Consider the following 22,480-nt stretch of genomic DNA (forward strand, 5'->3'; position numbering starts at 1 on the left):
TTTTGCTGGCATTTAGTATTTTCTGGCATATTTGCTCAATGAAATCTGCTGGGATTCCCTATTACCAATATCCCTAAACCATCACTAATCCAGGTTCATCCCCGGACCTCCTACAGAGATTGCTTTTAGCCTCCCCCCACCTCAAATTTTGATACCACCAGTTATGTAACAGCTGTGAGGCCCGGAGGCTGGAACAGAGAGCGGCGTTAGAGAGCGAACCGTTCAATTTCTTGCTGATTCCGCCTGGTTTTTTTTGTGTGTGTTTTTTAATGTCCGCCGGCCATCTTTCAGAACATCTCGTTAAGTCGACGGCCTCAATTTCACACGGGCGGCCACATCTTGTCAGCTATGGCTGTGAGTTACAGGCACACTCACTTTCTTCTCTCTGTTTCAGGCTCAGTCTTACGCCGAAAGATCGTTTTTATCAGACTCGTCTCTTTGAACCGCTCCGTCTTTTTACTGCTTCAGCCTCTCACTCTCCATCCCTCCCCTTTATCACTGTCTCTGTCCCAGAAAAGTCAGGCAAGGTGAGAAAATTCCACCTCCCTACCCGCCGCTGATTTCTCTCTCGTCTCTCGCCTTCTTTCTCAAGTCGTATTCACACAAGGACGACCACAAGACCTGACTTTGCCTTCCACATCCCTGCAGCTCTCACATGAGCTGACCAAAGCGTGATAGAGAGTGTGGTTTCTTCTCTCCTTCGCTGTTCAAATCTCACCACAGCATCCATAATATTTACCCTTCTTGCAACTTGGCCCAGCCTTGAACTAACAATCAGAGCATGCCAAGCCAAACCTTCTCATAATAAGAGAGAGGCCGCTTTCAGAGAAACGAAGGATCAAAACAAGGCAAACAAAAGTTCCTTTTCAGCATTCAAACATTTGTTTACCTCCTCCGTGCTTTGCTCAACACATATTTCCCCCTTTGCCACGAGCCAGGCAGCGAGTTTACCTGTTTGTCCTGTTCCAGCAAATGAGAGACAGGTGCAACTCAGAGATTTGTTTTCTGTTTCAGCCTGTGCAACCTCTGTTGAGAAAGAAAATTAAATCTGATATTATGTCTGTGGGTTTTATTTGCTGCGGGCCACAGAGCTCGTTCCGATCAGAGCAGCTCCATTTTCCAGCTGAGTCGCCACAAGTTGGGAAACCTCACCGAGGTGTTGAGGGAGATTTTTGAAACAGAGGCTGAAAAAGTGTCGAGAAACCTTTGATTTGTATATCATGATGTTGATGTCGGAGTGCGAGAAGTTGTACATGCTGGCCGTCTTTAGTTGCCTGAGTTTTGGCGACTTCATCCTGCCAGTGATTCAGTCAAACGACTTTAATCTACATCTGGCTGGATCTGAATTTTGGCTTTAACATAAATAAATCTTCGCTGTCACTCTTGATAAAGGGTTGGATGTATTTTATCCACTGAGATTATTTCATCACAGAAAGCAGAGCAACAACTTTAGGGTTGGGTGATCGTCCAACTCACTGGTTGGTTTATGGCGGAGATTTTTGGGGGGGGTTTTGCCGGGTTGAGAAATCATTTCAGTAAAAATTTAACTGAAGCACAGTTAAAAGTCAGGTTACTGAGTTTTCAGCCATGTCATCACATGTTTCAGGTTGCGCACTGTTATTTAATAAGTGCCATTATTGGATTGTTTCATTTATTTAACCCTCTGTAACCCTCCATAATGGCAGTGGACAGTCGGTGTTGTGCCAGAAAAAGGATTTCCTGGTATTTAAACTGTTCTAAATGACTTATTAGCCTAAAATCTGCCTAAAACATCTCTTATGTATGATATTAAGTCACAGTTTAGCTTCAGTTTTTGGGTAAAAAGTCTCATTGACATTAAAAATGTACTGTTAAAGACACCGTTGTTAGTGTTTCTGAAGCTTCCTTGGAAGTGGAGCAACAGACTCCTGCAAAAAAAACTCTCACATGATGTGCGAATGCAACCAAACTGTTTATTAGACAGAACGTGGGATTTTTAGGTTATTCGAGCCTAACATTAGCTGGCATAATATTAGCTTATGATGTTATTAACTGTTGATATTACGGCTAGCTACAGACAGCAGGATCACGTCTAATCTGCAACAATATCAGGAATAAATGAGCCTGTTTATGCAGATTTTCTTATGTGTGAGCCCTCACTTCAGCTCAGGAGGTGTTTCGGGAGAGGAGGAAGAGGATTAGGTGGAGATGAGGAGGAAAAGATGGATGAAGAAGAAGGAGAAGATGAAAGCATGAATGTACAAATCTTACAGTCACATTGGTCATATATAGTTCAGAAGAGCCATTTGCGATTGATGAATAGAGGATTAAGCCTGTTGTCTTGCCAGATTTCTTCAAAGTAAAACCACAGACAAACAAATGGGAGCTCATATTGCCTTTTACAACAACCGACTGCAAACCACCCACACACACATGCACACAAACTTCCACAATACTGACAATAGCTGCTAATTGGACTGAAGGAGGATGTTGATCACATTTTTTAAACATGGATTCCAAACCCAGGCCCTGGGGCTAGCTCCTAAATACTACGGCTAACAAGGATGAGCTGACACACAGATTCTAGAAAGCTCAGTCAGCTCTCCTCACCGTTAACACGCTTTTCTTCTCAAAGACGTCCCCACAAGCTTGATGGCAGGACCGTGATAGTGGATTGAAATTCACTTATTGTGTCTAAAACTCATTTTAAATTCTAATCTGGGTTTAACATTGAATACAAAAGCCAAAAAAAGAGAGAACAACTAATGAATGAAACCATCAAACGCGACTTTAAAATAAAAACGGATCAAATTGTGCCACAGTTATTATATTTAGGAACTTCTTCACTTTGAGATGAAAATCATTTACTGGTTTTTGTCAGATGATGTTTCCAAAGTCACAAAAGGGACAAATGAAGGTTTATTTAATTACTCCGAAGTTGGATTTCTTAAAAAAAAGCAAAGTAAAAATGATCTTTGAGTGTCACTCGGCTGTCAGCTTACAGTGAGAGTAATTTATCACTTCAAAGCCTCTTTGGAAACACAGATAATTGGAAGATTTTTCCCCTGAGACCAAATAAGCTGATGCAGATTTAAATCAGTTAAAAAACAAAACACGTGTGACAGTAAAAGCCTCACAAATCCAGCAGTCACCACATACTCAAAATGTTTCACCTCTGCACGCTCACTGCTACAAACTAATTAAATGCAATGAATGCATGAAGTCACGCACACACACACATACGCACTGGCTCCGATTGCTACAGTACCTTATAGTGGCTCAAACAGCAGGCTGTGGGACTAAAGTTTGTTTTGGGGTGGCTGCAACAAGTCAACAACACTCGAGTGCCTCTGGATCCGAGCGAGTGTGCACAGAAAAGAGAGGCAAGGAGGAGGCGGGAGGCGAGAGGAGGGGGGAGGATTTGTGGGCAGAGAAACCAGCAGAAAGAGAGAGAGACAGAAACACCGAGAGTACAAATCAAGTGTACAAACTCCCAACAGAGGATCAAACAAAGCAGGTATGAAAGAGGCTTTAAAGTGGGAGGAGCAACGCAAACAGACAGGAGGAAACAACGGATTAGAAAAAAAAACAACAAAACACATGCACGATTGTTGGAGGTGAAAATATGAGGAAAAGGGAGGCTCACAAATTCAGATCATTCCAACAGAGCAGACATCTGGCCTAGAGAGGATTATGGGTAATTAACTGCTCTTTAATGATCCCTGCTGAGCGAGGACTCTGACAGGACGAGCGCAGATTATACTCGGATACTTAAAAATGTGTGTTTGTAGCTCTGTGTGTGTCCGTGTGTGGTCATTCCCTCAGAGGGCAAGTCAGGGCAATAACTCAGACTACACTGTAATCCACCACAAGGACCACACACACACACAAAGTGGCATAAATGTCAACAGAGATTTATTCATTTGCAACTGAACACATAGCAAACGCCCTGGTTAGCCTCCGGTGCTGCTTTTCAGAGACTTTCATCCTTCATCCTGCAGGTATTAAAGTTGTTATTTGACCTGTTGTTTCAGCTGCTCGTGTGAAAATGTTTTTATTTCTCCTTTAAATCAATCCTGTGTCAGGAAGATCACTATGAAAGGCACACAAAGTCCACATTCATTCATTCACAGTCTCAAGGCCGTCATGCAGCCAAACACTAACGACGGTATCGACCGCAACCAGCGATTCAACAGGTGCTGGGATGATAACAGAGAGACGGACACACCTGAGGAAATCTGAGTGTGGGACAATGAGAGGCAGCAAATGAGGGAAAAGATGAAGGCGGGGCATGGATATGGTTACCTATCTGGCAATGCACAGGAAAAAGGGAGCAAAGAAAGAAAGAAAGAAAGGTGACGTCATCTAATAAATGCAGAAGCTTCCAGACGGGGTGCACAGGATCATCGTTTAATAAAAGCAGAATAATGCAGCTCATATCCTACTGCAAGCTTTGCTCACCTTCATGTCTTTCATTTAGTCATTATTAAAAAGACAAATGATCTGATAGAAGAGAAATCTCTTTATCTAGTTTTAAAAAGGGCATCAATTGCTAATACAGGTACACCACATGAAAAAGTCATGTGATACTAAACTGAATAAACAACCTTAACAAAGGTTACAATAGTTTTTCAGCTGCTTGATGCAACAAGTTCACTGATTGATTGATTAGAGTTAGACTGAAATACTTCAAACAGCAAAAAAGTGACTTTTAGCTTTCAAAGAAAATTCACCAGCTGCTCCAACTAAAAAGTTTTGGCAGCTCTCAGCTCAGCACAGCTCTGAAATCATCAACAAATCCTTACAACAACTTCTAGTTGTATCTGTGTAGGTTCTCCAGTCATCAGTCTGGTACTTACATAGCACTTTTCTACTTCAATTTAGCACTCAAAGTGCTTTTTTACTACAATCAATGATCAGGATCAATGATTAGGACCCATTAGGTTAAATACGTCGGAATCTCCAGGTTGTAGAACTGAAGCCTGAGTGAGTCAAAAAGAAGCTGCCTTCTTTACAAGCACTCGAGGACGACTTCTTATTTTATTATCTGCTGATGACAGTTGCACCTGTTGTCAACAGAAATGAATAAAATGGATGTTAAAATGCATCTTTTATGCTATTAGGCTTTTTTCTCTGTAAAGTATCAGTGAGATCAGTGAATGTGCAAGAAATTCCTGTGAACCGAAAGCTCAAGTTTCAGACTACTGTTATGGATCTGCGGTGGTTATTTAATGCTTGGCTTTACCTCAGCAGTTGGGTCTTGTAGCTGAGAGTGCCATCACACCGAGTCAGGATCACAGATTTCTTTTTGCTCCCAGCAAGATAGAGCGATTCAATAGCAATACCTGGTAGTGCTATTGAATCTCTAGGTATTGTGTTCACAGATAGCACATTATCAGTGGTCTTTCTGTAGCTTATTCAGAAAGTCACAAAAGCACAACAGTGGTAACACAGATTACAGCTTCTACAGCTTTACTGCTGTTTATGCTTGATGTTACCACCGTAAATTGCAAAGTCAGAGTTGGTAGGACTTTTCCAACTTTCAGGTTTGAGGTCAAGAGAAGATTGGATTGTCAAGCACAAGTTGGGAAGCCCAAATGTTTCCCAAATCATTTGTTTGTGAGGGAAAGCCAATTAAGAAGAAAGTTGGCTTAAAGGGAAGGTGCCTTTAGACAGAGAGGAGCTACAACTCTTGTTTCAGACGGAGGATGAACTGGGGGGCAGTACCAAAGCCCAGAATAAGATAAACAAGGGCTTCTTTGAACTGTGAATTATGCAAAGCTCCAAAGCAGCTAAGGGCATAAACTACACCATGCCCGAGTGTAACTGACCACTGAAATACAGTAAGCAGTGTGATCATTGCATGCCAAGCACAAATAAGCAAACTGTACCCTGACCTATTTAAAAGTATGGACCCTGTTGCAGTACATATGTAATGTAATCACTATCCACAGCCCAGCATAGATCTCCAACGACAACGGCCTCTGTAAAAATCACTTTGCTAAATATTTTAGAGGAAAGAGTTTCACCACTCCCCCAATTAAACCTGTACTCCAAAACAAGAGAACATTTCAAAAGCGCTTGTGGGTGTGAAAGAGATGGGTAGAGAGCATGTAACAGAGGAGCTGATACAAACTGGAGGCCACTTGGCCCCTGCCTGTTAAGCAGAGCATAAGTGCAGACCAGCAGGAGGGGAGGTGGATGGGGGGGGGGGGGGGGGGACTTGTGCTTGAGTGCTGTGCAAGGCACCTGCGCTCTGTTTCTGTACGTGTTAAAAATAAGAATATGTAGCTGGAAATTATCTTGGATGTCTGCATAAAAATGTATAATATAGATATGTCAAAATATGAAGATCGTGGCCCCAAATGAAGACTTCATAGGCAGACTTCTTAAACGCAACGAATCTTCATTGCAGTTAAAGAAATTATTACAAAACACAGGAAAGAACATAAATCCAACGAGTGCACACATGACTGAGGGAAAGCAGAAAGCACAGGGTGGCAGGTGAATGCAAACTTTAGACAGACACATGAGGGAAATCGGGGAAATCGGAAACATCAGCTAAACTGTTCAAGGCAACAAAGGAAGTAAAACTATAAAAGAGCAGATGAGACAGAGGACATTTAAAAAACAGAAGGGAAGACTCAATAAGATGCAGGAACACACTTCTAAACACTCAAGACAGCTAACAAGAATTAAAAATGAAACATAGAGTGATTAAACAGAAACAACTAGACACTAAGAATAAGAAGTACATCTGGTCTTGTGCCTGGAATCTACTGGAGCTGCTTCCAGTGTCTGGGTTACAGTTCCCGATCCTCCTATTGCCACTGAAACCACTTTAGACTTCACCTTAAACATTTACTCTAGTTGTTTCTTCAGTCCCTGGTACTTCTGTTTTCCCGTGGTCTTTCTTCCTGATGCCGCTATCTGCTGGGATTGCCAGATCTATCACAACTGTGGATATTCCATATTCATTCCAGCACTCTGTCCTCTTTGGTTTGTCCAATTCAGGGTCACGGTTGGCCTGGAGCCTATCCCAGCTGTTACACATTGAAAAGGCAAGGTGCAACCCAGACGGGGTCACCAATTTATCACAGTACGAACACGTATGTGTATCTGACTTCCATTCGGATACAAATACGGCCAATTCACAATCATCCACTAACCAAATCCCAACGAGTCCTTGGAATGAGAGAGGAAGCCAGACTCCTCAGAGAGAACCCATGCAGGCACAGGGGGAACATTCAAACGCCATATAAATAATTTGTCTTCACATTTGTAACATCCTCGTGTTTTTCCATTGTGACATCACAACATTAACAAATTTCCCACGTGTGGGACTAATAAAGGTTATCTTACAATGTGTCATCACAGAACAGCTCCAAGACAACACATTGCCACAACATGTTCCTCTTTATCTTTGTACGTTGACAGGGACCTGGATTGACCACTGTCGCCTGCAGCCTTAATTAATCTCACAGCAAATGTGCACTTATTTGCAAGCACATATGTGTGTCATTGTGTGTGTATGAGTGCTATACGGGGCTGTTAATCTGCTAATCCACCACCCACAGAGCCAGATACTGCTAGTTTAATAATGAAATGTGTCGAGCATTAAAATATACCAGTGATCATGAGCTCACCACAGAAGGAGCAACACAAATCCTTTACCTCGCAAGACAACACTGCTTCTCATTGTTGGAAGATTTATTACCACTGAGTTACATGACATGAACTTTAACCCCACTCATAACATGCCAATTTTCCTAACAGATTACATAGTAAAACAGATGTCCACAAGTACCGGTTCAACTGGTTTGTGGGAGAGAACCAAACTGGAGGCGTGGCTTTCAGCTGCTATTAATGGATATTCAACCTCCACAAGAAAATCGCCACAAGGTCGAAATTAATGAACAAAAACACACACAAAAAGGAAATACTTTAGTTTTGACTTGTTTGAGCCTCAGAGTTGCAATGAAAGATTTTCAGATGTCCGAAAGGAGTGCAGCTGTCTTAAGTTTGGGAACAGCTGGACACCAGGTCGTGTTTATAATTTGACTCATTACGTAACTCTTTAGCATCAGTTGTTAAATGTGCAGCATAGTGCCCTCGAATGACCAGATGAGGGGGTGTAAACCTGGTAAATGTTCTTTGGAAACACTCACCCAAAAGACAGAAGTTTGAAAAAAAAAAATCTAACTGCCTAAATTTGCACATGGCGAAACTGCAAACATCAGGAAGATGAGGAAGACTCCATCAGACATGCCTCAAATCTGTACTGTAAATTATTCCCAGCTGGTCATGTTTACATTTGTCTCCATGGTTCAACATAAATGTGGAATCACTCAGGACTTGCTGCTCGGAGTTAATCACCTCTATTGGTTGATTTGGTCTTACTAAAGAGCAACATAAATACTAAAAACTGTCAAAGAGAAGTGATTTTAAGAGATTTAAAGAATTCGATTTCATTAAAATTGTAATAAAATCCTTCAATTACTACCAGAACTAAATATTTCCAGTGTTGCTACAGTGCAGTGTGAGAGAGTGGGGGGTTATGTAAGGACATTTCTGGCTCCGAACCCCAATCTGGTTACGTAACTTTGGTTTGGGAGAGATAAATGTGGTCGTGGTGATGGTGGAGGGTGGGGGGACCGTGGAGAAAACATTTCCACAGGGTTGGGGGGGCTATATGGGGCACGGGAACATTTCAGATATTCTAGATCTCTGCCCCTTTCTTTCTTTTTTCTTTTTTTACATCTCCATCCCACCCTCCTGTGTCCCCCCGAAATTCATCCCTCAAGCTCAGCAAACTGTTTCCTACTTCTTTCTTTCCATCTTTCTTTTTTCCTTCACAGAGAAGTGTTTATTCATCCCACCCTACATCTGTCAAACTCGCATAACTATCCATATATAGACAGAAACCAGAAGAAAAGGCCATAAAATCAGAGAACGAAAGCACTGAGAATGAACAAAAAAGGAGAAAGGGACTGTGGCAGTTTGGGAACAAACAACCAAGAAGGTTTGATGATGTAGAATCCTAAAAGTTCAAAATTAAATCACTCAGTTCACAGTGCTCCCACGTCTGCCTAAAGCTGTAACAGCCCCACAGGCAACCCTGATGCAACAACTGCACACAACATCTAAACACCGTGAAACACTTTGTTCGCCTGTAAACTGTGTTACCCTCGATTCAGATAGACCACTCTCCTAAAATCAAACTACATCACAAAGTACATCTGATTATTAGCTTGTAGTACCAAGCTCCCAAATCTCCACATCCCACACTCCACCTAATGCATCAGACCCTCCTCAGCCCACTCCGTACAGCTATTACGAAACTGCACTTCCCCAACACGTGCCAGAATAACCCTAATGACATCACTGTGGCATCATCAGGGTGGGATAGATTTACTGTGACTTCCCAAAGCTCCTCCAGATCCCCACGAAGCGTTACATAACTGTTTTCATAGGCTCAGTACACACAAAAGGATCTTCTGTGTTTTGTTTTTTGGGGGGGTTTGAAATCTTAGAGCGTCAAGAGGTTAATCTCAAACGTCTATAAATCTGAGTTTTTGACAGGTCCCTACACACTCTAATGAAGATGACATATTTGAATCAAAACAGATTTAATAATACACATGCTCATGTTTGTTACTGTAGACAGCATAACACATGGATTTGTCCAAAGTTTCTTAAACCTACACAAGGTGACTCCTCTGTTTGGACGGAGGGCTAAATAAGCCTACCTTCCTTTTCTCTGGTGGCTTCATGGGGTCAGTCACTAGTTTCAAGTCAAACTGAAGAACTGAAGCTTCCCTTCAATTTTACAATTTTAATTTTAACTGATCAGTAGTTGCTACTGTGTTTTGCCAATAAAAACCTGGATTAGGTCAAGAAAAAGCTTGTGGTTGGGATTAAATTATAATGGCTTTTGGTTTCTAACATTTTCTTGTATATAGATCACATCTGCAGCGGATTTGTTTCCTTTGGAGCTGAGGTCTTACAGAGAAAACAGATCAATTGTATGATTATCTTTCAGTCTATAACACAGATTGTTATGCAACGGCAGATCCCACTTTGGTACTGCTGTCGTCCTGTTCTTGGTAAAGCCGGGCAGTCCAGATTGTTACCAATATGCTCAAAGACTGCGAGCCAGACGCTGGACTTGGGATTTCATTCTGCTTTTGTAGAAACAAAGCTGACTTCAGCTGGGAGTATCAAATCTCTCACATGTTTTATTTGGCTGACAGCAGCTTTTGTAATTTATTATTCAGTTTACGGCCCTCAGGTTAAACTAACAGGCTGCAGAACATCTTCCTTCCTCAGTTTAAACTGTTAGACAAGATGGGCCTCACATTGCAGCTAGCCAGAAAACGCAATCTGCTTGAGCTGTTAGATGATGCATGTGTTTGCCTGACTCAAAAATGAACTGTGACCAACAATAACATGTACATAACTCGCTCAACCGCAAGTCCACTTCTGTTAAACATGAATAAATAGGCCTTTAGGAATTTGAGCAAACAGCTGATGGTGTTCTTTTCTCTCTGGGTGGGTCTCCTGTAAGCCAATAAGGGGAAAGAATACACTAGGATTACTTCATAGCTGGTGCACCTAGCAGATTGCAATGAACCAAAAAAGTCATGTGTATTTAGCTGGAGAGTTTTCCAAAAGATAAAAGATTTGTACTTACGCCTGGCACACACACACAGACACCAACAGCACCCTCTAGAGCTGAAGCCAATGCAAATAACTGGTAAGAAATAGACCTAAAAAGACATTTGGGGTCAACATTTGTGCTGCTGGTGCTATTTGGAGCATTTTTAATGGCGCTATCTAACCAGTATTACAGCTTCCTGTACAGTGCAGACCATCCAGGAAGCTACAGGTTAGCAAGCCGGCTAAACAAGCAGCTAGTCTGAGCTGATATGTTGACGCTCCTCCCTCTCACCCGATTATCGTCGCCTCTGGTTTAAAAAAAAAACCCCAAAAAACAAACAAAAACACGGCAGATGTGAGTCTTCAAAACTCAGAGTCCAAAAGCAATCCAGTCTTTAAGTCTGACGCCATTAGACGTGTCTGGACCCCAAACTCCGCTGCAGGTCCAAAAAGTCAAAGGATCACTGCCGCATCACAGAGATTTGAAAACTGTCTAAATTCTTTCATCTGTAATAAAATGATCAGTGTAGCTGCTCTACCAGGTGTAACAATTTAGTTTAACATCCAGGCATCCATGAAAAAAGAATTTATTAAATTTAAGATAAGATAACCTTTATTAATCCCACACGTGGGAAATTTCTAGCAGAGTTAGAAGTTAGCAGGGAGTTAGCTCACTAGTTTCCTTCTAAACATAATATACCATGTTCTGACTGAGAGATTTCTGCAACAAATTAAGACGTACAGCTCTGCTATCACTGCCGACATAAATGTAGACAGGAAAGTAAACAGCAGTGACGTTTGTAGGGTTACTGAAGTTTGGCTAGCTGGTATATAAGGATGTGCTACATGATCGCTAGCGACACAGCTATGTTAGCGTAACATAAACACAGTGAAGCTGGAGGATGAATGCTAACGTTTTTCCACTCGATAGAAGTTAATGTGAGGGTTCCCGATGGTTAGGGACAAATGCAGTCACATGGCAGGATGCTGTAAACGGACCAAACTTCAGGAGAACAACTGAGATAATCCATCCACAATACGAGGTTAGTCATTAATATACTGCTGCATGGGCTGGGCTGTAGTTACATCGTATGTTTTTAAAAACTGAGCTTTGAAATGAATATTGGTAATAAAAACCGAGAGAGGTCGACAGTGAGTGATAATAAAGCCTGGGAATATAATCTGCTCTAAAAACACACAAAAACTCAAAACTGTGGGTCAACACTCACTCACTGACATCATCCACGGGCTTTTGAGCGTAGGCAGACGTGGATCATGTGATGGGTCAGTGCTTCTCTGCATCATACATTAATCTAGCTTTATAATGGCAGCTTCAAACTTGTCCTTTCCAGTCTGAATGCAATCTCCCATGACCTGACGCAGCAATGCATTAACACAAAGCGAGAAAAGACGGACTGTTTTACAAAGTGGTTGTTTATATTCACGTTGACCCCTGTTTAAAATAAAAATGGAGGGAATAAGAAATTAATTCACCACATTTATCACTTTAAGTACCCCCGGCAACACTTTAGATCTCAGGGATGTGAGATAATAAAGGGTATTTAAACAAAGCTTTCAAAGTCAGCTCAACCCCTGTTGTTAAATAATAGTCCCATCAGGGAAAGGCCACCTGTGAAGCTAATTCTATTCCTGGACCAAGTCCTTAACCTTTAATCATCTCTTTGATAACACAAAGAAGGGCAGAAGATATTCTGCTGTCCATTCCTGGCAGACGTTTTTTACCCTTACATACATATAAAGCAGCACAGCGACACAAGCTAAACTGGGCATTGTTTTGCTGATTAGGCCTACCCAGTGTGTTGGTGTTTAGTTCTGCTCTATTATGCTGTTTAATTTCATTTGCCTCCTGCTGTCTTACCCTGTAGTCCCTTAATCAAATAATAATCAGTGCTGTTAGCTGGTGGTTAGAACATTTAACTCCCCTCAAAGCCAAAGAACAATGCAAATGCACGAAGAAGAAAACCCGCCATCAATTCGTTCCGAAGAACAGGGACGCCGAGTCTGCGGCGATGTCTGCACCGGGGTCACTTTTGTTTAGATTTAGTTACAGAAAGGAACAGCTAGCTCTCACGGAAAACGAGTTATAAATCTGGAACAATGTTGAAAGTACGGGGAGAGATGCTGAAAGACAAACTTCGGGGGGGAGATCGGAACCAAGTCTTTCTCGTGGTTTACTCAAACAGTGGCATGAAGAGATAATTTAAGGCTTAAAGCCACTGGGGACACTGTAATACCAAAGCAAGGTTAGGAATGGAAGGCGCCATTTGAAGGTCATTTATTTTATAAAAGTAAACAACATTTAATTCCTAAACCTAGAGAGGGGAATAGGAAGCATACAAATGAGTGTTTTGGATGATCAGGACATGGATTTGATGATGTTTGGGAAGCACATTAATTTTTCTGTTTCTGGCGGCTGAAACCTCAACACTAACGTCACTGATCCCAGCCGAGCTTTCACCAGCTATGTCACAACATTGGAAAGTGCACGTAATCTCTCCCCGGGTGCTGGTCGCCTCTAAAGCGCACCCTGAAGACTTGCCCTCAGGGAGCCCCCAAAGCTCCAACAACAACAACAACATGATGTCATTACTCTGAGATGCAGCGCTGCTGCTTCATGACATCACAAACATCACAACAGGCGCAGATGAGAAGCGTGGGAAACCACATCGCACGGCATAATTTGATAAAAGCTTTCAGCTGAGATGAGTAATCCTGCCCAGCTGCAGGAGGAGACTGAGGCCAAATCTGCACCCATGACTGAGGGAAACAACACATTCTGTGAGCACGTTTTTCTTTTTTTTAGTTTGGTGAAAAAATACTGGGAAAAAGGCAGAAAAGTTATCTCACAACAACCACAGTCCTATGGGGACATTAGGCTATGTGAGGGGTCGCGAACCTGCAGGTCTGGAGCCACATGGGCCTCTTCTGCCCATTTCCAGTAGGTCCATGTGGCTCTGATCTAGAAACAACTATGGAAATGACTTAGGACGGATCTATTTTTAAATGTATTTGTTTAGTAGTTCATTTCTTTAATACTAAAAATACCTGAACTGTGAAGTAAAGACTTCAGGTTTTTTTTAAACCAGATGGAGACAGCAGCGAGAAAAGACGGACTGTTTTACGAAGTGGTTGTTTATATTCACGTTGACCCCTGTTTAAAATAAAAATGGAGGGAATAAGAAATTAATTCACCACATTTATCACTTTAAGTACCCCGGGCAACACTCTGGATCTCAGGGATGTGAGATAATAAAGGGTATTTAAACAACCAGATTGTTTCTTATTGAAAAAACAAACAAGAATTTAAATATCAGTTTGCAAAAAAAATCACATTATTGATGTAGAGGTCTCAAAATCTCATGTTTGAAATATGATCCGTCAAAGCTACAGGATTAAATGATTCTTTATATTTTCTGGCTGTAAGAATGTGCAGCAATTAAAACAAATGCTTTAATAGATGCATCATATGTTATTTCTGTGACCTGGTGCCTTGTCCTCTTAGTGTTGCTGGACCTCAGGAGTGGTGGCGAGTACTTGTATACATATAAATAGCTTGTCTTGAGTCCCCTGGTACTCAAATTCCACATCCAAAAAAGGAAAAATCAGAGACAAATAGACATTTTTGCTGGATGAATAGCATGCTTGATCTGTGTTAAGCAGTCAGCAAAGAAAAATAAGAAATATGGAAATACACTTCATGTAAAGGCATATTGCATTTGCTGAAAAGTATCCGGGTAAAACAGTCAACAAATAAAGGACTTAAGTGAATCAGTTCCCATGTGTGTTATCATGTGGGCAGAACTCATACCTGCATGACTTTACAACAACTCTTCAAAGTAATTCTTTATTGAGTAAGTCAAAAACGACTCCTTTAATAGTAACGTCTGCCGACCCCTCGGCTACGAACAGCAGTGCACGCCAAAGTGATATCACAGATGGTGGAACGAGGTGTGGTTTAGTGTCGTTCCTCCTGGTTGTGCAGCTGGACTGAAGACAGTGTGTGAGCAGTTTGGCTATTTCAGATAAGTAAGCTTTACTAAAGCCAGGATCAACTAATTTCTTGCTCCAGTCTTGTGACCCTTATGTTGGAGCCATAAAGAGCCAGGGCTGTTTTAATGCAACACTTTTGTGAGACTAAACCTTCTAAAATACTTATAAATGTATTTGTATGGAGGCCATAAATTTCCTTCATTCAGCTGAGAGATGTGGTGATCGACATCTATTTGAATAAAGTTATTTCAAAAGCTAACTTTATCAATCAGAGCTAATTAAAAGACAGGTCCAGCTTGTTTCATTGCTCTTATATCTGTTCATGTGTTTCTGTAATCTGATTCACCAAATAACAGAACAACCAATATTTATGCAGATTTGATCCAAACTCTTCTGCTCAACCACCAACATCATAATCTCCAAATTACACGAATACATGAAGGTAACTAGACATAGATCATTGTTTCATACTCTGATAAACTCCATTAGTCCTGCAGAGAGAGAGTAAAGTGAATGCAGATGTTTACTTCGAGAGAGTAAACATCTGCATTCGCTGTCTCCAGAGAGTCTAATGGGACCATTAGACCACTCCAGTATCCACTACAAGAACTATTAATGGTCAGGTCACATAAAAATATGTTACTTCAGTGCTGCACTGTGGATCTGTTATCTCCTAATAAGACAGTCCTAAACTTCTGATGCCTCTGCAGGGTGGAGACGTCACTGCTGAATATTTATGTCCGTTAATGTAAACTTGATCACAGTTTCCTCAGGCGGGCCGAGCACAGCCTGTTCTGCTCTACCAGAGCCGCTCGACTCTCACGCATTCCTCCAGCCCAGAGAAAATCGGCTAATCCAACGAGAGCAGATAACCTAATACTGCTGGACACGCTGCGGTCCGACGCCAGGGACAAGACGTTCTGGGCTGAACTCTGGAACTAAAGAAGACTTCCACAGCAGTGCAGATTTGCTTTGGAAAACAGTGCCACAGCATATGTTAGCCGCCCATGTGCATGCTGGCTTTTAATATTATTGCTTTTTATTACTTTAAATAATAATAATAATAATAGTAGTAATATGTATACTTTGTTACATTAAAATTTTGAGGTAGACGTCTCATTATGCAAGCAGTTGTGAACACTTTTAAAACTTTTTCAAATTAAGTCTGCTGCGGGAAAAGCTGAAGGATAATTAGTCATTGTCAAACTTATGAAGAAAAGAGTGTGTCTGTGTGTACGGGTGTTAGGAGGTATCGCGGACAAATGCTAAGGAGTAATTTTCTGTCTCTATGGGGGTTTCCATTGGGGGGAAAAATGAGTTTAGTCAGGGATGAAGCCTAATCCTTGGCTGTGAAATTGGCCCTGATCTCTTTGGGAGGTGCTGAGACAAGCTGATGGGACGCAAATCTACACTTAAATAACAAAATACCTTCAAGAACCAAAAAATTTAAAAATTTTAAAAAAAATGAAAGAACTGGGTTTCTTTGAGAAGCAGCAGGATAAAAGTGACATCATAATTATGAGCTCAGCTCAACATGTAACTTTTATCACAAACTAGCCCACTGCAGAAAGAATAATAACAGGACTGCCAGCGAAATAACGCTTAATATGACAGAAAAACCAGAAAGCCTGAGGAATTATACACGGAGGAACGGTGCACAGTTAAGTCACATATTGTCCATGAATATCACGCATCAAGTGAACAAACTGCAAAGAGGCTATTTCCCTGTAAATGAACTTGTCACGATGCCGTCTGTTCCCAGGGCCGTCAAACAGTACTCTGACTGACTGATTTGGGGTTTCTTTATTCCTGATTATTATGTGCTGTTTCCCTGTTGTTATAATATTAGTTAGAGTTTCTCTTCGCAGCAGAACTTTGGCAACTTTTACATGCTGTGCACCTTGGCACTCACGGACCCCGCTCTATAACTCTCTGCCTCTTCATGGCTGAGTTGCTGCGCTTCTTAAAAGCTTCATCTTTGCAATACTGCCACTTACAGATGATTGTGGAAAATCAAAGAGGGAAGAGGGAACAGTGGCATCCTAATACACTACAGCACGTTTGTAAAGGCAGACATAATGAGGTTGTTGGTGTTTGTTACTTTATTAAAAATATTCAAGATTCAAAGTGTTTATTGTCATGTGTACAGAAGAAATAGCATTTCTCTGTGCAATGAAATTCTTCCTTTGCTGTCCATACACAAATGCCAAGTTAGGTTGAAGGAACAAGATAAATAAAGATAAAAATAAGGATAAAAATAATGAAAGATAAATAAATAAGTGCAAAAATAGGTAAGTGAAGACAAGTGAGGTATGCAGATGTCGATGTAGATGGATATACAAAGGAGCTGAATGTGCAAAATGAACTTAGTGTGCAAAGTGTCCTGATGTGATGGAGTCTGATAGCTGTGGGGAAGAAGGAGTTGTTGAGTCGGGACGTTCTGGATTTCACACTTGTAATATCTTCTTCAAATTAAATAATGTGTAATTAAAATACATACCTGTGACTACTTTTTAAACTGTAGTTTTCTATCTTTCATAATTTTCAGATCAGGAAGTGTTTGCCTATACATATAACCCAACGTAGCAGACCTACACACACACACAGTAGCATTTTAAAAGTGGCTACATCATGAGCACGCTGTGGAGCATCAAAAACATAATTAAGACCTCTGCTTCCGACGCTGACATTCCCAGTGCTTGCTCTAAGTTCTCATTTAGCTCAACTTCAAATGTTTGTTTGATGTACAGTTTCTCTGCTGATGTTGAAAGGGTGTTAGACAGAAAACTGATAACATATATTCATCAAAGTGAACTCTGGCTCAAACTGTATCTTTGCCTGCCTTAAACAGAACACTCTTGAGCTAGCTCTGATCCTGATGCATCTAACAGGCTGTGTGAGATCCTGCTGCTTTTTCAGCCCATAAGTCAGTGTGTGCGACTGTAAGCGTTGCTCATCGATACATCTCTGCAGCTCTCTGTCTAAACTTATCCTGCTCGATGAATACAGCGATTCGGATTTGACTGCTCGCTCTAGCGGAAAGAGTCTCAGGCTAGTTATGGAAACACGAGACAGTCTTGCGAACTTTGAATCTCACCGAGACAGAGAGCTCTGACACAGTTCTCCTCTGGGATTCCCATTTTAGCTCCAAATAGAAGCCTTTTCGCATAAATGCATTGTTAAACATGCACACACAAATTCAATACTACACATAGGCAGCACTGTGGAGGCGTGCAGATGCACTGAGAACAATCAGAGACATTTTTTACCCAACGTATAAAATACAAATCTGCACGTTTGATGGGTAAAGTGAAGATTTGCGTGTGTGTGTATGTAACTGTGCCTTGGAGTTAAGAAATGCAAAGTGACACATTTATGTCACCGCAGCGAACGGCAGAGATCTGCGTTGACATACACGGATAGCTGCTGAAATGCCTGCATGTGTGTGAAAAGGAGACAGAAATGCTGAAATAAATGTACTTGATTAATTCTTTTTGTATCAAGAATCAGGACACCGACTACAAATATCTGATTATATGACGTCCCTGCAGACAAACATGATCTAAAAGGCTGAAAGCTCTTGGGTAACATCCACAACTTGACATTAAGTGAATAAGTGACACTGTTGACTACGTATATAACAATATATAACATATAACAATGCTTCTGTCTGGAGAGTTCCAAAGATTGTGTACATCTTATGTACACTTTGACAAAGAGAGTGCAGGTTCAAGTCACCTGTGGGCTATGACTTAAAATAATTTCCTAGTCTGACCCAAGTACAGTCCAGTCCTCCTTCAAGCTTCACTAGGCAGCTTCCTAAAAATCAACGAGATTATAACCACAGAGGTCACAGATGAGAATACTGCTTTGACAAGTCAAACCACTATCAGGACACATTAGAAAACGCCCATGTCTGTCTTTACAGAGACGCATGAGTGGAACATTAGTCACTGATATAAAGCTGAGTATCTTTTAAACATCCTCGCACTGACGTTTTTAACTTTATTTGACCGACTTTCCAGCTCACAGGAGTCAGTAAAGTTAAAAAAATGCAAAGATTCATGTTGATGTCTTCTCACAGACAGATGGGTACAAACACAAGCAGAAGGAGGAAGGCTTTAAAAAAACCATTCCTCCTCCACCTGCCTCCTCTCCTACTTTAACCTCCCACATACCTGAGTGCGGTTCAACTCGACCGTGCTGCAGACAAGCACAAACAAACAAAACAAAAGCAGCAGGGTGGACCGAAGAGAAGGAGAGGAGCGGTAATTGCACCGTCTTTCCCTTCAGATACCAAACGGAGGGAGAAGTATGGAGAGGGGTGCTGGGGTGGGAGGGGACGAGAGTGATGGATTGACTCTGTGTGTGTGCCCCTCTTCTTCTTCTTCTTCTTCTTCTTCTGCATGGCTAACTCAGGCCAGATTTGCATGCTCCCCTGGGGGAAAAGGAGGGCTCTCTCTGTCTCTCTCACTCCCTGTCCTCATTTCACCCCCCATGTCACTACAATCGCTTCACTCTCCCTCCCTTTGTCACTCTATCCTAAACTCTGCTTTCTCCCCCACCTTCAGCCGCTGTCCTCGCATCACTCCTTCTGTGACATTATTAAATAACAGCTTCTGTCATTCCGGCCTCTTCCATCTTTCTTCATCTGCCTCGCTCGTTCCCCTTTCCCAGACGCACTCAGTCTTTCTCAAGTCAGAATAAATCAAATGAAATTTTACCAGCAAATGTTAAAGAGTCTTACAGAGCGTGCTATTCCAAACACTGCAGCATCAAAGCAGCCCAGTTTTTACGGTTTCGCGTTTGAATTAGAGGCACTTTTAATCCGAATCGTATTTGTTACATCTGCAGTTTGGTACGTATATGTCTATTACTGTATATTTTGCTGTTTAAAGTAGACTTTTAACAGCAGTTTAGCCATAGTATCTCATATCTGACTGCATGTAACCATAAGAAGATAAAGCCTGTACAGTAACAATAGTAGTTAACAGTGATCTCAGTCAACAAGACTTTAAAACAGAGGCAGCAGGAACAAGTTAGTGGATACAGGAGTAAAGGAAAAATGGGAACAGATAACTGAGAGGAAGTCCACAATATGTCAACATGGCAAACAAATTTAGGAGCAGCTTTGCAGCTTCACAATTCAAATTGATCCTTGTTTATCATAAAATAAGTAACTGTAGCCCTTCACATCACCCTCCAGACAACCAGTTTCAGCTTGCCTCTTTTTAAAGCTAACTTTTTTCCAATTGGCTGTAAACAAAACAAGTGGGAGGAGCTTATGCGTTCGCAGTCAGAGCTGTATTCCCGACATGTCTCTTTGACATCATACAGAGCCAGAGTAGGAAAAAAATGAAACAAAGTTGGTTTATTTTCAATCTTCTCCCATTGTAGCTGTGTATATATGAGAATAATAGGTAATCATTTAATGACTTTAATAAGTGAATATTGTGCGCACAAGTTTGAACTGATTTTAGATTTACTCACAGTGGCAATACTAGAACTCAATAAAGTGATTAAAAACTTGTTAGAAACAAAAGCACAAACCAAAGAAAATGGCACAAGTTTATCCTTTAAACAAGCTGAATATCTATAACGTCTCAGAGTCACAGTGTCACAAACATCAACGCAGATGAAAGATTAATTCCATCAATCTTTCTTCTCTGCAGCTTCTCTTTCCCTCAGCTCTTCTTCTGTCATTTCTCTTCCCACATTTCCCTCACAGTGTACAGCACAGGTGTCGAACTCCAGGCCTCGAGGGCCGGTGTCCTGCAGGTTTTAGATGTGGCCTTGATCCAACACAGCTGATTTAATGGCTAAATGACCTCCTCAACATGTTTTGAAGTTCTCCAGAGGCCTGGTAATGAACTAATCATTTGATTCAGGTGTGTTGACCCAGGGTGAGATCTAAAACCTGCAGGACACCCCGGCCCTCGAGGCCTGGAGTTCGACACCCCTGGTGTACAGCAAATGATTTCTCAGCCACAGTAAGTAAACTCAAACTGCCACACAGAAACACAGTGTATTCAGTTTTTCCCCGTCTCTCTACCCAGTTTACACATTTCCAATTTGTCTCTTTCTAAAGCTTAATGAGGTGAATATTTGGATTTCTCATTACTGGGATGTTTTGGAGGCCTTAAGTGTAATTTTTAAGCACTTAAACGATACACTTCATATGACTGTTAAGTTGCTATAATTATCTCTTAAATATATTACATCTCCTTGACCTTTTTATATCAATCTTGATATAATACACTGCCTGTTTGAGTCACATTGATTCATTTAAATTTTGTGGGTTTTTGTTCCACCTATAAGATCGCACACATTAAATACATATTTACTTACTTCACAACTAAATGCCTCAGATGTGAATATTATCATAACTGCTTTCCACCTGAGCGGGCTTTAGTGCGTGCAGGTAAACGGAGGAACACAACAAAAATGTCTTCCAACAATTTTTCAGTTTATTCATAAACAGATGCTAAATAAGAAGCAGAAGCAGAGGTTTCATACTTTTCAGGACAGTGACACAATCTTTGCAGTTTTTCCTGTGCACACCAAAACTAGCAGATTATAAATTAAGCAAACACTATGTGATTAAAGTGCAGACTTTGAGAATTGAAACAAAGGGTTTTACATGTGTGGTTTTAGCTATACATGCCCGTACCATAATGCTGCCTCCACGATGTTTGACAGATGATCTGATACTCTTTATTTTGTTAACTTCAGCCTGATAACTTCCTTCACTTGCACTGACATCTCTTTGGGACTCACATGTAGAAGCACAGTGAAAAACTTTAATTACAATGATAGTTTGGACACTTTGAATTTTATGTCTGCTTCATTTATTGATCAATAAGGGAACGGGCCTCACCTGCTCATGAAACTACTCATCAATTCACTTTTGATGGGGGATTATGTTTAAAAATCTCTCTTACAAAGCCTGGTTCTGCCGGAGGTTTCTTCCTGTTAAAAGGGAGTTTTTCCTTCCCACTGTCGCCAAAGTGCTTGCTCATAGGGGGTCATATGATTGTGATTTGGCGCTGCATAAATATATAAATACATTGAGTAAAAATGTCAGTAAACATTTAAATCAGTACTTGAGTTGAACTCCTTGCAGTGAAGCTGGAAGTCTGCACTTTAGACATATATGTTGATTGATTGCTCTAATTTGTCCCATATTAGCTGTGAAATATCTGAAAAATGCATAAGTCAGTATAAATGCCATTTTAAACATTTTTATGTGAAATTTTTCCTTTAAAAGGGTTTTGCACATATGAAGCCCAAACACTTACAGATGTCATTTATTTTTCATTTTTAAGGGTTTGTTGAGATATTTTTTCCAACTTGACCTTTGATATTTGACTTAAGTGACTGTTTCAATAAACTTAACTTTTTATTATAGAAACACATCAAACAGTGGAATTTCTTCTACTTCTTTTATTTTATGTCAACTATTTGATTTTCATTTTTCAATTTCCTCTCAGTTATGTCTCTGTCCTCTTGGTATTTATCCTTGTCTTCCCTTTGTAGTGCAAGTGACTAGTTCTCAAACAATGTCACATGATGCCACACCTGGTTTAATAAGACACCAGTGAAAGACAATTACACGGGGTCTCTGCGTCACCTTCCTGTTGCAGGAGCTGCTTCCTGACAACAGTGAGTGGATTAAGGAGGTTGAAGGTGACAGACGTAGGAGGGGTGGTGAAAGAAGAGAGGTTTTCAAATCGTCCTCTTGTTATTAGAGCTGCATTCCTCTGTGCCTTACAGGCTTACATGCATGTGTGCACACAAATAAAACCCTCACTTCATCCACCTCATTTCACAG

At 41.0% G+C, this 22,480-nt stretch overlaps 1 protein-coding gene and 1 long non-coding RNA gene across 5 annotated transcripts in view; both read right to left on the bottom strand.

Moving 5' to 3' along the window:
• Window positions 1–22,480, bottom strand: part of nhsl2 (NHS-like 2) — a 186,762-nt gene that overhangs the window by 111,659 nt on the left and 52,623 nt on the right. The window lies entirely within an intron of this gene.
• LOC112846382 (uncharacterized) lies at window positions 7,370–11,200 on the bottom strand. Its single transcript, XR_003219319.1, has 3 exons — window positions 10,931–11,200; window positions 10,673–10,748; window positions 7,370–10,539 (listed from the first exon to the last, which is right to left on the bottom strand). It is a non-coding gene; the product is annotated as an uncharacterized LOC112846382 (long non-coding RNA).

This window comes from Oreochromis niloticus, linkage group LG3 (assembly GCF_001858045.2).
Source record: "Oreochromis niloticus isolate F11D_XX linkage group LG3, O_niloticus_UMD_NMBU, whole genome shotgun sequence".
Lineage (NCBI taxonomy): Eukaryota > Metazoa > Chordata > Actinopteri > Cichliformes > Cichlidae > Oreochromis > Oreochromis niloticus.